At 34.7% G+C, this 13110-nt stretch overlaps 1 non-coding gene across 1 annotated transcript; it reads left to right on the top strand.

Annotated features, from left to right (window-relative positions):
• Nucleotides 1-11954: 11954 nt before the first annotated feature.
• Nucleotides 11955-12028, top strand: TRNAN-AUU (transfer RNA asparagine (anticodon AUU)). Its single transcript has one exon. It is a non-coding gene; the product is annotated as a tRNA-Asn (tRNA).
• The last annotated feature ends 1082 nt before the right edge of the window (nt 12029-13110 follow it).

Below are 13110 nucleotides of genomic sequence, written 5' to 3' on the forward strand. Positions count from 1 at the left end.
CAAAAAAAAAAATGCATATAGCAGAGGATAGTTTCAATCTGCCTACCTCTCGGTTATGGGCCCAGCATGCTTCCATTGCAGTACTCTGCTGCACATGTAAGTTCAAGAGATCCTGAAGCACTCACTCATCATGGGAAAGTACCAATGTGTTTCTTCGTTGGTTGATGGAAGAAACATCTTACAAAAACTCTCCAGATTATTGACTTTTTAAAGTTTTTCTAGGAAACGTTTTAGATGAATGCTTATTAGCCTTTGTCAGTATGGACTTTTTGCAAAGTGTCTCTGTGGCGCAATCAGTTAGTGTGTACGGTTATTAACCAAAAGGTTGGTGGTTCAATCCCACCCAGGGACCTAATTGACCTTGTTATCAGATTTTGGTGATCTTTAAGTAGACAAGTCAAAATTTCAAACCCCCTGTTATGGTGTAGGGTACCTGGCCTTCTCTGATGTAATCAGAGTTAGATTTGATTCAGTGATTTTATAAAAACAGCTAGGAAGCACAATTTAGCAGTGGGTTGCAGAGAAAAAAAATATGCTGGCAGAAAAATCCAATTGAGTGATTAAACAGCTCTTTATTTTCTGGCTTTATTTTTATGCTAACAAATTTGTTCTCTGAAAAGTGTCCACAAAGCCAAGTCTCTGATTAACACCTTTGTAAGGATGGTTTTTCACCTATTACTAAATTAAACTTGCTTCATTGGAAAGGCAGCAAGATGCATCCTCATTTCAATGTCTACTGAAATAATACAGGTTGACACCAGGAAACATTAACGCCACTGCATCCTTGCTGCTTTCTCATGTGGAAGTCTGTTTAATGTGAAAACAAGGTGATATCTAATTAGCACACAGGTAAGGAATTAAGAAAATCTTTATTTAAGGGTGAAGATGTTTCTCACAAAATCGTTGCCCCAATGCATCATTGAAATTCAAGCTGGAAAGATGATTTTAATATATCACTTGTACATTTTGTATTGCTCTTCTGGTGACAATGTAGTTTGTTTTTGTCAATTACCATTTTAATAATAGGGTAAAGAAAATTAAGTGGATTTTTGAAAGAAAACAATACTGTCAATATACTATTAAAACAAATTAAAATGGTAAAAGTTATTGTACTTTAAGTAAAAATAAAAGAGCCAAAATATCAATCCCAGTTTTGGATTACTTTAATTAACAAACAAAAAAATGCATATAGCAGAGGATAGTTTCAATCTGCCTACCTCTGGGTTATGGGCCCAGCATGCTTCCATTGCTGTACTCTGCTGCACATGTAAGTGCAAGAGATCCTGAAGCACTCACTCATCATGGGAAAGTACCAATGTGTTTCTTCGTTGGTTGATAGAAGAAACATCTTACAAAAACTCTCCAGATTATTGACTTTTTTAAGTTTTTCTAGGAAACGTTTTAGATGAATGCTTATTAGCATTTGTCAGTAAGTACTTTTTGCAAAGTGTCTCTGTGGCGCAATCAGTTAGTGTGTACGGCTATTAACCAAAAGGTTGGTGGTTCAATCCCACCCAGGGACGTAATTGACATTGTTATCAGATTTTGGTGATCTTTAAGTAGACAAGTCAAATTTCATACCCCCTGTTATGGTGTAGGGTACCAGGCCTTCTCTGATGTAATCAGAGTTAGATTTGATTCAGTGATTTTATAAAAACATCTAGGAAGCACAATTTAGGAGTGGGTTGCAGAGAAAAAGAAATATGCTGGCAAAAAAACCAAATTGCGTGATTAAACAGCTCTTCATTTTCTGGCTTTATTTTTATGCTAACAAATTTGTTCTCTGAATAGTGTCCACAAAGCCAAGTCTCTGATTAACACCTTTGTAGGGATGGTTTTTCACCTATTACTAAATTAAACTTGCTTCATTGGAAAGGCAGCAAGATGTATCCTCATTTCAATGTCTACTGAAATAATACAGGTTGACACCAGGAAACATTAACGCCACTGCATCCTTGCTGCTTTCTCATGTGGAAGTCTGTTTAATGTGAAAACAAGGTGATATCTAATTAGCACACAGGTAAGGAATTAAGAAAATCTTTATTTAAGGGTGAAGATGTTTCTCACAAAATCGTTGCCCCAATGCATCATTGAAATTCAAGCTGGAAAGATGATTTTAATATATCACTTGTACATTTTGTATTGCTCTTCTGGTGACAATGTAGTTTGTTTTTGTCAATTACCATTTTAATAATAGGGTAAAGAAAATGAAGTGGATTTTTGAAAGAAAACAATACTGTCAATATACTATTAAAACAAATTAAAATGGTAAAAGTTATTGTACTTAAAGTAAAAATAAAAGAGACAAAATATCAATCCCAGTTTTGGATTACTTTAATTAACAAACAAAAAAATGCATATAGCAGAGGATAGTTTCAATCTGCCTACCTCTGGGTTATGGGCCCAGCATGCTTCCATTACAGTACTCTGCTGCACATGTAAGTGCAAGAGATCCTGAAGCACTCACTCATCATGGGAAAGTACCAATGTGTTTCTTCGTTGGTTGATGGAAGAAACATCTTACAAAAACTCTCCAGATTATTGACTTTTTAAAGTTTTTCTAGGAAACGTTTTAGATGAATGCTTATTAGCCTTTGTCAGTATGGACTTTTGCAAAGTGTTTCTGTGGCGCAATCAGTTAGTATGTACGGCTATTAACCATAAGGTTGGTGGTTCAATCCCACCCAGGGACCTAATTGACCTTGTTATCAGATTTTGGTGATCTTTAAGTAGACAAGTCAAAATTTCAAACCCCCTGTTATGGTGTAGGGTACCTGGCCTTCTCTGATGTAATCAGAGTTAGATTTGATTCAGTGATTTTATAAAAACAGCTAGGAAGCACAATTTAGCAGTGGGTTGCAGAGAAAAAAAATATGCTGGCAGAAAAATCCAATTGAGTGATTAAACAGCTCTTCATTTTCTGGCTTTATTTTTATGCTAACAAATTTGTTCTCTGAAAAGTGTCCACAAAGCCAAGTCTCTGATTAACACCTTTGTAAGGATGGTTTTTCACCTATTACTAAATTAAACTTGCTTCATTGGAAAGGCAGCAAGATGCATCCTCATTTCAATGTCTACTGAAATAATACAAGTTGACACCAGGAAACATTAACGCCACTGCATCCTTGCTGCTTTCTCATGTGGAAGTCTGTTTAATATGAAAACAAGGTGATATCTAATTAGCACACAGGTAAGGAATTAAGAAAATCTTTATTTAAGGGTGAAGATGTTTCTCACAAAATCGTTGCCCCAATGCATCATTGAAATTCAAGCTGGAAATATGATTTTAATATATCACTTGTACATTTTGTATTGCTCTTCTGGTGACAATGTAGTTTGTTTTTGTCAATTACCATTTTAATAATAGGGTAAAGAAAATGAATTGGATTTTTGAAAGAAAACAATACTGTCAATATACTATTAAAACAAATTAAAATGGTAAAAGTTATTGTACTTTAAGTAAAAATAAAAGAGACAAAATATCAATCCCAGTTTTGGATTACTTTAATTAACAAAAAAAATGCATATAGCAGAGGATAGTTTCAATCTGCCTACCTCTGGGTTATGGGCCCAGCATGCTTCCATTGCAGTACTCTGCTGCACATGTAAGTGCAAGAGATCCTGAAGCACTCACTCATCATGGGAAAGTACCAATGTGTTTCTTCGTTGGTTGATGGAAGAAACATCTTACAAAAACTCTCCAGATTATTGACTTTTTAAAGTTTTTCTAGGAAACGTTTTAGATGAATGCTTATTAGCCTTTGTCAGTATGGACTTTTGCAAAGTGTCTATGTGGCGCAATCAGTTAGTATGTACGGCTATTAACCATAAGGCTGGTGGTTCAATCCCATCCAGGCACCTAATTGACCTTGTTATCAGATTTTGGTGATCTTTAAGTAGACAAGTCAAAATTTCAAACACCCTGTTATGGTGTAGGGTACCTGGCCTTCTCTGATGTAATCAGAGTTAGATTTGATTCAGTGATTTTATAAAAACAGCTAGGAAGCACAATTTAGCAGTGGGTTGCAGAGAAAAAAAATATGCTGGCAGAAAGATTAAACAGCTCTTCATTTTCTGGCTTTATTTTTATGCTAACAAATTTGTTCTCTGAAAAGTGTCCACAAAGCCAAGTCTCTGATTAACACCTTTGTAAGGATGGTTTTTCACCTATTACTAAATTAAACTTGCTTCATTGGAAAGGCAGCAAGATGCATCCTCATTTCAATGTCTACTAAAATAATACAAGTTGACACCAGGAAACATTAACGCCACTGCATCCTTGCTGCTTTCTCATGTGGAAGTCTGTTTTATATGAAAACAAGGTGATATCTAATTAGCACACAGGTAAGGAATTAAGAAAATCTTTATTTAAGGGTGAAGATGTTTCTCACAAAATCGTTGCCCCAATGCATCATTGAAATTCAAGCTGGAAATATGATTTTAATATATCACTTGTACATTTTGTATTGCTCTTCTGGTGACAATGTAGTTTGTTTTTGTCAATTACCATTTTAATAATAGGGTAAAGAAAATGAAGTGGATTTTTGAAAGAAAACAATACTGTCAATATACTATTAAAACAAATTAAAATGGTAAAAGTTATTGTACTTTAAGTAAAAATAAAAGAGCCAAAATATCAATCCCAGTTTTGGATTACTTTAATTAACAAACAAAAAAATGCATATAGCAGAGGATAGTTTCAACCTGCCTACCTCTGGGTTATGGGCCCAGCATGCTTCCATTGCTGTACTCTGCTGCACATGTAAGTGCAAGAGATCCTGAAGCACTCACTCATCATGGGAAAGTACCAATGTGTTTCTTCGTTGGTTGATAGAAGAAACATCTTACAAGAACTCTCCAGATTATTGACTTTTTAAGTTTTTCTAGGAAACGTTTTAGATGAATGCTTATTAGCATTTGTCAGTATGTACTTTTGCAAAGTGTCTCTGTGGCGCAATCAGTTAGTGTGTACGGCTATTAACCAAAAGGTTGGTGGTTCAATCCCACCCAGGGACGTAATTGACCTTGTTATCAGATTTTGGTGATCTTTAAGTAGACAAGTCAAATTTCATACCCCCTGTTATGGTGTAGGGTACCTGGCCTTCTCTGATGTAATCAGAGTTAGATTTGATTCAGTGATTTTATAAAAACATCTAGGAAGCACAATTTAGCAGTGGGTTGCAGAGAAAAAGAAATATGCTGGCAAAAAAATCAAATTGCGTGATTAAACAGCTCTTCATTTTCTGGCTTTATTTTTATGCTAACAAATTTGTTCTCTGAAAAGTGTCCACAAAGCCAAGTCTCTGATTAACACCTTTGTAGGGATGGTTTTTCACCTATTACTAAATTAAACTTGCTTCATTGGAAAGGCAGCAAGATGTATCCTCATTTCAATGTCTACTGAAATAATACAGGTTGACACCAGGAAACATTAACGCCACTGCATCCTTGCTGCTTTCTCATGTGGAAGTCTGTTTAATGTGAAAACAAGGTGATATCTAATTAGCACACAGGTAAGGAATTAAGAAAATCTTTATTTAAGGGTGAAGATGTTTCTCACAAAATTGTTGACCCAATGCATCATTGAAATTCAAGCTGGAAAGATGATTTTAATATATCACTTGTACATTTTGTATTGCTCTTCTGGTGACAATGTAGTTTGTTTTTGTCAATTACCATTTTAATAATAGGGTAAAGAAAATGAAGTGGATTTTTGAAAGAAAACAATACTGTCAATATACTATTAAAACAAATTAAAATGGTAAAAGTTATTGTACTTTAAGTAAAAATAAAAGAGACAAAATATCAATCCCAGTTTTGGATTACTTTAATTAACAAAAAAAATGCATATAGCAGAGGATAGTTTCAATCTGCCTACCTCTGGGTTATGGGCCCAGCATGCTTCCATTGCAGTATTCTGCTGCACATGTAAGTGCAAGAGATCCTGAAGCACTCACTCATCATGGGAAAGTACCAATGTGTTTCTTCGTTGGTTGATGGAAGAAACATCTTACAAAAACTCTCCAGATTATTGACTTTTTAAAGTTTTTCTAGGAAACGTTTTAGATGAATGCTTATTAGCCTTTGTCAGTATGGACTTTTGCAAAGTGTCTCTGTGGCGCAATCGGTTAGTGTGTTTGGCTATTAACCAAAAGGTTGGTGGTTCAATCTCACCCAGGGATGTAATTAACCTTGTGATCAAATTTTGGTGATATTTAAGTAGACAAGTCAAAATTTCAAACCTCCTCTTATGGTGTAGGGTACCTGGCCTTCTCTGATGTAATCAGAGTTAGATTTGATTCAGTGATTTTATAAAAAACAGCTAGGAAGCACAATTTAGCAGTGGGTTGCAGAGAAAAAAAATATGCTGGCAGAAAAATCCAATCGAGTGATTAAACAGCTCTTCATTTTCTGGCTTTATTTTTATGCTAACAAATTTGTTCTCTGAAAAGTGTCCACAAAGCCAAGTCTCTGATTAACACCTTTGTAAGGATGGTTTTTCACCTATTACTAAATTAAACTTGCTTCATTGGAAAGGCAGCAAGATGCATCCTCATTTCAATGTCTACTGAAATAATACAAGTTGACACCAGGAAACATTAACGCCACTGCATCCTTGCTGCTTTCTCATGTGGAAGTCTGTTTTATATGAAAACAAGGTGATATCTAATTAGCACACAGGTAAGGAATTAAGAAAATCTTTATTTAAGGGTGAAGATGTTTCTCACAAAATTGTTGACCCAATGCAACATTGAAATTCAAGCTGGAAAGATGATTTTAATATATCACTTGTACATTTTGTATTGCTCTTCTGGTGACAATGTAGTTTGTTTTTGTCAATTACCATTTTAATAATAGGGTAAAGAAAATGAAGTGGATTTTTGAAAGAAAACAATACTGTCAATATACTATTAAAACAAATTAAAATGGTAAAAGTTATTGTACTTTAAGTAAAAATAAAAGAGACAAAATATCAATCCCAGTTTTGGATTACTTTAATTAACAAAAAAAAAAATGCATATAGCAGAGGATAGTTTCAATCTGCCTACCTCTCGGTTATGAGCCCAGCATGCTTCCATTGCAGTACTCTGCTGCACATGTAAGTTCAAGAGATCCTGAAGCACTCACTCATCATGGGAAAGTACCAATGTGTTTCTTCGTTGGTTGATGGAAGAAACATCTTACAAAAACTCTCCAGATTATTGACTTTTTAAAGTTTTTCTAGGAAACGTTTTAGATGAATGCTTATTAGCCTTTGTCAGTATGGACTTTTGCAAAGTGTCTCTGTGGCGCAATCAGTTAGTATGTACGGCTATTAACCAAAAGGTTGGTGGTTCAATCCCACCCAGGGACCTAATTGACCTTGTTATCAGATTTTGGTGATCTTTAAGTAGACAAGTCAAAATTTCAAACCCCCTGTTATGGTGTAGGGTACCTGGCCTTCTCTGATGTAATCAGAGTTAGATTTGATTCAGTGATTTTATAAAAACAGCTAGGAAGCACAATTTAGCAGTGGGTTGCAGAGAAAAAAAATATGCATTGCAGAAAAATCCAATTGAGTGATTAAACAGCTCTTTATTTTCTGGCTTTATTTTTATGCTAACAAATTTGTTCTCTGAAAAGTGTCCACAAAGCCAAGTCTCTGATTAACACCTTTGTAAGGATGGTTTTTCACCTATTACTAAATTAAACTTGCTTCATTGGAAAGGCAGCAAGATGCATCCTCATTTCAATGTCTACTGAAATAATACAGGTTGACACCAGGAAACATTAACGCCACTGCATCCTTGCTGCTTTCTCATGTGGAAGTCTGTTTAATGTGAAAACAAGGTGATATCTAATTAGCACACAGGTAAGGAATTAAGAAAATCTTTATTTAAGGGTGAAGATGTTTCTCACAAAATTGTTGACCCAATGCAACATTGAAATTCAAGCTGGAAAGATGATTTTAATATATCACTTGTACATTTTGTATTGCTCTTCTGGTGACAATGTAGTTTGTTTTTGTCAATTACCATTTTAATAATAGGGTAAAGAAAATGAAGTGGATTTTTGAAAGAAAACAATACTGTCAATATACTATTAAAACAAATTAAAATGGTAAAAGTTATTGTACTTTAAGTAAAAATAAAAGAGACAAAATATCAATCCCAGTTTTGGATTACTTTAATTAACAAAAAAAATGCATATAGCAGAGGATAGTTTCAATCTGCCTACCTCTGGGTTATGGGCCCAGCATGCTTCCATTGCAGTATTCTGCTGCACATGTAAGTGCAAGAGATCCTGAAGCACTCACTCATCATGGGAAAGTACCAATGTGTTTCTTCGTTGGTTGATGGAAGAAACATCTTACAAAAACTCTCCAGATTATTGACTTTTTAAAGTTTTTCTAGGAAACGTTTTAGATGAATGCTTATTAGCCTTTGTCAGTATGGACTTTTGCAAAGTGTCTCTGTGGCGCAATCGGTTAGTGTGTTTGGCTATTAACCAAAAGGTTGGTGGTTCAAATCCCACCAAGGGACGTAATTAACCTTGTGATCAGATTTTGGTGATATTTAAGTAGACAAGTCAAAATTTCAAACCTCCTCTTATGGTGTAGGGTACCTGGCCTTCTCTGATGTAATCAGAGTTAGATTTGATTCAGTGATTTTATAAAAAACAGCTAGGAAGCACAATTTAGCAGTGGGTTGCAGAGAAAAAAAATATGCTGGCAGAAAAATCCAATCGAGTGATTAAACAGCTCTTCATTTTCTGGCTTTATTTTTATGCTAACAAATTTGTTCTCTGAAAAGTGTCCACAAAGCCAAGTCTCTGATTAACACCTTTGTAAGGATGGTTTTTCACCTATTACTAAATTAAACTTGCTTCATTGGAAAGGCAGCAAGATGCATCCTCATTTCAATGTCTACTGAAATAATACAAGTTGACACCAGGAAACATTAACGCCACTGCATCCTTGCTGCTTTCTCATGTGGAAGTCTGTTTAATGTGAAAACAAGGTGATATCTAATTAGCACACAGGTAAGGAATTAAGAAAATCTTTATTTAAGGGTGAAGATGTTTCTCACAAAATTGTTGACCCAATGCAACATTGAAATTCAAGCTGGAAAGATGATTTTAATATATCACTTGTACATTTTGTATTGCTCTTCTGGTGACAATGTAGTTTGTTTTTGTCAATTACCATTTTAATAATAGGGTAAAGAAAATGAAGTGGATTTTTGAAAGAAAACAATACTGTCAATATACTATTAAAACAAATTAAAATGGTAAAAGTTATTGTACTTTAAGTAAAAATAAAAGAGACAAAATATCAATCCCAGTTTTGGATTACTTTAACAAAAAAAAAAATGCATATAGCAGAGGATAGTTTCAATCTGCCTACCTCTCGGTTATGAGCCCAGCATGCTTCCATTGCAGTACTCTGCTGCACATGTAAGTTCAAGAGATCCTGAAGCACTCACTCATCATGGGAAAGTACCAATGTGTTTCTTCGTTGGTTGATGGAAGAAACATCTTACAAAAACTCTCCAGATTATTGACTTTTTAAAGTTTTTCTAGGAAACGTTTTAGATGAATGCTTATTAGCCTTTGTCAGTATGGACTTTTGCAAAGTGTCTCTGTGGCGCAATCAGTTAGTATGTACGGCTATTAACCAAAAGGTTGGTGGTTCAATCCCACCCAGGGACCTCATTGACCTTGTTATCAGATTTTGGTGATCTTTAAGTAGACAAGTCAAAATTTCAAACCCCCTGTTATGGTGTAGGGTACCTGGCCTTCTCTGATGTAATCAGAGTTAGATTTGATTCAGTGATTTTATAAAAACAGCTAGGAAGCACAATTTAGCAGTGGGTTGCAGAGAAAAAAAATATGCTGGCAGAAAAATCCAATTGAGTGATTAAACAGCTCTTTATTTTCTGGCTTTATTTTTATGCTAACAAATTTGTTCTCTGAAAAGTGTCCACAAAGCCAAGTCTCTGATTAACACCTTTGTAAGGATGGTTTTTCACCTATTACTAAATTAAACTTGCTTCATTGGAAAGGCAGCAAGATGCATCCTCATTTCAATGTCTACTGAAATAATACAGGTTGACACCAGGAAACATTAACGCCACTGCATCCTTGCTGCTTTCTCATGTGGAAGTCTGTTAAATGTGAAAACAAGGTGATATCTAATTAGCACACAGGTAAGGAATTAAGAAAATCTTTATTTAAGGGTGAAGATGTTTCTCACAAAATCGTTGCCCCAATGCATCATTGAAATTCAAGCTGGAAAGATGATTTTAATATATCACTTGTACATTTTGTATTGCTCTTCTGGTGACAATGTAGTTTGTTTTTGTCAATTACCATTTTAATAATAGGGTAAAGAAAATTAAGTGGATTTTTGAAAGAAAACAATACTGTCAATATACTATTAAAACAAATTAAAATGGTAAAAGTTATTGTACTTTAAGTAAAAATAAAAGAGCCAAAATATCAATCCCAGTTTTGGATTACTTTAATTAACAAACAAAAAAATGCATATAGCAGAGGATAGTTTCAATCTGCCTACCTCTGGGTTATGGGCCCAGCATGCATCCATTGCTGTACTCTGCTGCACATGTAAGTGCAAGAGATCCTGAAGCACTCACTCATCATGGGAAAGTACCAATGTGTTTCTTCGTTGGTTGATAGAAGAAACATCTTACAAAAACTCTCCAGATTATTGATTTTTTTAAGTTTTTCTAGGAAACGTTTTAGATGAATGCTTATTAGCATTTGTCAGTATGTGCTTTTGCAAAGTGTCTCTGTGGCGCAATCAGTTAGTGTGTACGGCTATTAACCAAAAGGTTGGTGGTTCAATCCCACCCAGGGACGTAATTGACCTTGTTATCAGATTTTGGTGATCTTTAAGTAGACAAGTTAAATTTCATACCCCCTGTTATGGTGCAGGGTACCTGGCCTTCTCTGATGTAATCAGAGTTAGATTTGATTCAGTGATTTTATAAAAACATCTAGGAAGCACAATTTAGCAGTGGGTTGCAGAGAAAAAGAAATATGCTGGCAAAAAAATCAAATTGCGTGATTAAACAGCTCTTCATTTTCTGGCTTTATTTTTATGCTAACAAATTTGTTCTCTGAAAAGTGTCCACAAAGCCAAGTCTCTGATTAACACCTTTGTAGGGATGGTTTTTCACCTATTACTAAATTAAACTTGCTTCATTGGAAAGGCAGCAAGATGTATCCTCATTTCAATGTCTACTGAAATAATACAGGTTGACACCAGGAAACATTAACGCCACTGCATCCTTGCTGCTTTCTCATGTGGAAGTCTGTTTAATGTGAAAACAAGGTGATATCTAATTAGCACACAGGTAAGATATTAAGAAAATCTTTATTTAAGGGTGAAGATGTTTCTCACAAAATTGTTGACCCAATGCATCATTGAAATTCAAGCTGGAAAGATGATTTTAATATATCACTTGTACATTTTGTATTGCTCTTCTGGTGACAATGTAGTTTGTTTTTGTCAATTACCATTTTAATAATAGGGTAAAGAAAATGAAGTGGATTTTTGAAAGAAAACAATACTGTCAATATACTATTAACACAAATTAAAATGGTAAAAGTTATTGTACTTTAAGTAAAAATAAAAGAGACAAAATATCAATCCCAGTTTTGGATTACTTTAATTAACAAAAAAAAATGCATATAGCAGAGGATAGTTTCAATCTGCCTACCTCTGGGTTATGAGCCCAGCATGCTTCCATTGCAGTACTCTCCTGCACATGTAAGTGCAAGAGATCATGAAGCACTCACTCATCATGGGAAAGTACCAATGTGTTTCTTCGTTGGTTGATGGAAGAAACATCTTACAAAAACTCTCCAGATTATTGACTTTTTAAAGTTTTTCTAGGAAACGTTTTAGATGAATGCTTATTAGCCTTTGTCAGTATGGACTTTTGCAAAGTGTCTCTGTGGCGCAATCGGTTAGTGTGTTTGGCTATTAACCAAAAGGTTGGTGGTTCAATCCCACCCAGGGACGTAATTAACCTTGTGATCAGATTTTGGTGATATTTAAGTAGACAAGTCAAAATTTCAAACCTCCTCTTATGGTGTAGGGTACATGGCCTTCTCTGATGTAATCAGAGTTAGATTTGATTCAGTGATTTTATAAAAAACAGCTAGGAAGCACAATTTAGCAGTGGGTTGCAGAGAAAAAAAATATGCTGGCAGAAAAATCCAATCGAGTGATTAAACAGCTCTTCATTTTCTGGCTTTATTTTTATGCTAACAAATTTGTTCTCTGAAAAGTGTCCACAAAGCCAAGTCTCTGATTAACACCTTTGTAAGGATGGTTTATCACCTATTACTAAATTAAACTTGCTTCATTGGAAAGGCAGCAAGATGCATCCTCATTTCAATGTCTACTGAAATAATACAAGTTGACACCAGGAAACATTAACGCCACTGCATCCTTGCTGCTTTCTCATGTGGAAGTCTGTTTAATGTGAAAACAAGGTGATATCTAATTAGCACACAGGTAAGGAATTAAGAAAATCTTTATTTAAGGGTGAAGATGTTTCTCACAAAATTGTTGACCCAATGCAACATTGAAATTCAAGCTGGAAAGATGATTTTAATATATCACTTGTACATTTTGTATTGCTCTTCTGGTGACAATGTAGTTTGTTTTTGTCAATTACCATTTTAATAATAGGGTAAAGAAAATGAAGTGGATTTTTGAAAGAAAACAATACTGTCAATATACTATTAAAACAAATTAAAATGGTAAAAGTTATTGTACTTTAAGTAAAAATAAAAGAGACAAAATATCAATCCCAGTTTTGGATTACTTTAATTAACAAAAAAAAAATGCATATAGCAGAGGATAGTTTCAATCTGCCTACCTCTCGGTTATGGGCCCAGCATGCTTCCATTGCAGTACTCTGCTGCACATGTAAGTTCAAGAGATCCTGAAGCACTCACTCATCATGGGAAAGTACCAATGTGTTTCTTCGTTGGTTGATGGAAGAAACATCTTACAAAAACTCTCCAGATTATTGACTTTTTAAAGTTTTTCTAGGAAACGTTTTAGATGAATGCTTATTAGCCTTTGTCAGTATG

Source organism: Pseudophryne corroboree, unplaced genomic scaffold, assembly GCF_028390025.1.
Source record: "Pseudophryne corroboree isolate aPseCor3 unplaced genomic scaffold, aPseCor3.hap2 scaffold_798, whole genome shotgun sequence".
Classification (NCBI taxonomy): domain Eukaryota; kingdom Metazoa; phylum Chordata; class Amphibia; order Anura; family Myobatrachidae; genus Pseudophryne; species Pseudophryne corroboree.